The sequence below is a fragment of the Hibiscus syriacus genome, unplaced genomic scaffold (genome assembly GCF_006381635.1).
Source record: "Hibiscus syriacus cultivar Baekdansim isolate YM2019G1 unplaced genomic scaffold, ASM638163v2 tig00111582_pilon, whole genome shotgun sequence".
Classification (NCBI taxonomy): domain Eukaryota; kingdom Viridiplantae; phylum Streptophyta; class Magnoliopsida; order Malvales; family Malvaceae; genus Hibiscus; species Hibiscus syriacus.
The window spans coordinates 1,161,596-1,165,311 of NW_024063126.1; the positions used below are offsets into that span (position 1 = coordinate 1,161,596).

The 3,716-nt window shown below is 32.7% G+C and overlaps 1 long non-coding RNA gene across 1 annotated transcript; it reads left to right on the top strand.

Annotated features, from left to right (window-relative positions):
• The first annotated feature begins 1,578 nt into the window (after positions 1-1,578).
• Positions 1,579-3,366, top strand: LOC120165261. Its single transcript, XR_005519788.1, has 3 exons — positions 1,579-1,777; positions 1,941-2,068; positions 3,220-3,366. It is a non-coding gene; the product is annotated as an uncharacterized LOC120165261 (long non-coding RNA).
• Positions 3,367-3,716: the final 350 nt, after the last annotated feature.

Genomic DNA, 3,716 nt, shown 5'->3' on the forward strand with positions numbered 1-3,716 from the left:
AGGAAGAATAAGAGAGTAATATGATTTTGGGTGTGATTTGAGTATTGGATGATGGAGTATTTATAGGGGACGGAATTTAGGCGGAATTTTGGGTGGGTTAGTTAAAATTAAATAGAAGGCACACCCCTGCAACGTGCCTTCGACGTGGATTCAGAATCCCATGAAGGTGCATCCCCGAGAACGCATCTTCCCACCGTGGCGCCATATCAGCGAAAATCCTGAAAGGCGCACCCCTACAATGCACCTTCCCTCCACATGTACAAAGCGCATTTTTAAAACGCGCCTTATTATTTTTCTGTCAGAAAAGGTGTTAATTCGATAAAAATTATGGAATAAGTACTTGATCTTTAATATTATGAATTAAGGGTGAATTTTAAATAACAAACTTGTATTTTCATCATTAACATTATCTGAGTGTTATTTAAGTAAAAAGAATTAAATATATATATATATATATATATATATTTATTTATAATAAAATTACTTAAAAAGTACTGTCCACATTTTATACTTTGAAATTTTAATATTTTTAAAATTCAATAATTTTAATACACTATTATTTAAAGAAAAAATATGAAAAACCAAGAAGATTGGCCCATCATTAAAAGGCTTGAATCCAACTGAGCTTAAGCCAAGTTTTACTGTTTTAAAACGACAATCTCAGTCTCTTCTAAAGTCATCCCCATTTTTCTTGAAGTTGTTTAGATCTTCGCACGCGACGCAGTGAACCAAAAAAGGGTAACTAGGGTTTGATTGAAACAGGGAAAATGGCAATGAGAAAATTTTATAACGAGATAAAAGGGATGAAATTGAAGGAAGTTCCGAGCTATGTCAAGCCGATGCTCTGTTGGATTCGTGAAGAAAGCTGTTCAGAGGGGTTTGGACAATTACCATGCCAAATACATCGAGGCGGACTCCATCGAACCTCTTTACCATGTCTGCTTCGGTGGGATGGTCTTTTCTTACCTTGTCGCTCTTTCGAACGAGCGACGTCATCTCGAGCACAAGCAGCATGCCGAGCAATATGGCCATCATGGATTTAAATAGCGTCGCGGTAGTATTTTCGGTTCGCGGATATAACGGATATCATTGCGGTCACTACGGGTGTCGTGATCCTGAATTTTTTTTTAATTTCGCACAACTTATTATAAAACATAATAATTATAATTATAATTATAATTAGTTATTTTTAATGATTTTTAGAATATTTTATAAACAGAATGACATATTTAATTACACTAGTTTAACACTATAAAAAATGAATGTTGAAATTTTGAATGGAATTTGAATAAACTTAAAGAGTAAGACTAAATTAAATAGAATTAAAATAAAAGTATAAACTTAAAGAACACAAAATTAAGATTAAATTAAATAAAAACTAAAGTTTATATCTAAAGTAAAGATTAAATTAAAAATTCTAAAATGTAGAAGGATGACAAATTAATATATCTCTTAAAATTATATTTTAAAATTTATTTAAAAAAATGAGAAATGGTATGAACGGCCTAAATATATTTATTTTTTGAATTAAAACCCAAATATAATAATTAAAGAAAACTCCGAAAGCGTCCAGAAACTTTCTATCTCTCTAATTCTCCCTCATTTTTAACCTTTCCTTTCTCATTTCCATCTAGGGTCCACTCACCATATTCATGGTGGTGGAGAGAATTAGATCTAGGGATGAAAACTTTTTCTCTTCTTGATTTCTTGCATTCTCAAATGGAATCTAAAGCCTGTTATGCTCAATTTCTTCTCTGGTTTGATCTTTGCATGAATGGTGAGTCTTACCGGATGTGATCTCTGTTTTCTTTGTTTTTGATTTTTGGTTTTTAAGATTACAAAGCTTTTTTTATTTCTTCCTTCTCTGTTTTCGCTAGATGAGCATTGCTTTTTTTTTATTGAGATATCGGCGCTATTCACCATTACCTGTTAAATTGCAGGCGCGATTGACAGCTGTCGACGTGATTCTGCTACCCACCGCTAAATTCAGTAATATCGTTTTCGGATGGTGGCGTGACCGCGAAATAGCGGCCGCTATAGCACTAGCGGTCCGCTATTTGAAACCCTGGTCATCACTGATCCCATCTAGATACTCCTCATCTCTTTATTATTTGTTTTTTTTTTTGGAGGTTCATTAGTATGGATAGTCTTTTAGAATGAGAATTCATTTATCGTTGTTGACAAGCGGGCAAATTTGGTTTTAGATTCTTTATTTTCATGAATGCTGCTGTAATCGAGATTTTGGTCTGATCTTTTATCAATATAGATATCTACTTGTCCCATGGGCAGAAAAGCCAAGCAAATGTTGTTTAGTAGAGAATTTATATGTTTCATAAACTGTATAAGACTTAGGTGGCATTCATAGCATCCTTATTTCCTGTGCTGAGTCTGACTATATAAGTTTCTTAACAATGATAAAGGGAAACATCATGGCTGAAATGAGAAGATGGCATTTAATACATTTCTTGGAGTTTAAATTGCAGTGGGAAGCTTCTATGTTCGACACACTTGTAGTGTTTGCAATGTAATCACGTTTATTTGACAAAATGGGTCATAAGGGCTGTGTTCAAGTTCAAGTGATAAATATTTGTGTAATAGGTTCTTTTTTCCCTGCTTTTTCCCTTTCAGAGCAGTGGGGAGTTGAGAACGGTGGTGATAGGAACTTATTTGTGTGAAATTGGTCGTGTAGGAGATGAATTCCATCTCTATAACATAATTATTCCCTCGTGCTTATGTCTATGGGAAGTTGGTTTATTAAATGGTGTCAAGTTGTTCTCATACTTGAACGGTTCAACTATGCTTCCGTCCGTGCTTACCCTAAAATTTAATGTTGTTAAAAAAGTAGCAACACTAGCCAATAACAATACTTCTCACATTTGTTTATCCTTGTCATGTATGACATCATTTGCCACTTGCCAGGTCTCATGTTCTTATTGGTTGGCATTGTCAGCTGTTTTTTTTCCATGTTGTTAACCTTTTGAGGTAAACCGGGATGGAATGATAGTTTAATACCAAAGCTAACAAAGAAAAAAGAAAAAAGAAGTTTGGTACTAAAGTGAGAGAATGGCTATAGTTTGGGGGCTAAATTGAGTATTAAGACTAACAAATACCTACTGTTGCCATTGTGAATCATAACCATGCCTAATATCTGAAAACTCGTATTAGATTTATTCTGGTATATGCTACGGGTATCGATGATTTCACAATCTATTTTTGCAGATAAATGATGGTACGGGTTCTGTCGTGTCCATCTTGTGTTGATACGGTGACAATTGGATTTGCTTGATGCTTTTGGTTGTAATTTATGAGTACTGTGAGCAGGAAGATGGTGTCTTGATCGATGCAAAAATAAAGATACATATTGATTTACAGGGAGAATAACTACTACCTTCTAATAAACCGGCCATAAGGATTCAGTTCAAATCGGTTTTAGAAGAAAAAAATAAAATAAAATTGAACTGAATATTAAATTAATCAAAATAAATACAAGTGGTTCGGATCATTGGTCTTTAATTTTTAAATGTTATATACACACATTATATATATCTAATATTTTGAAGTTATTTTTATTAACTCTAAATATAAAATTTTATTTTGTAAGATAATGAAGCGTAAAGTGAAGAAATTATTATTAAATTATATTAAAATGATCTTTTTGATATTAAAATTTTGAAAATTATAGAATGATTATTAAATTCATCAAACTATTACAAAAT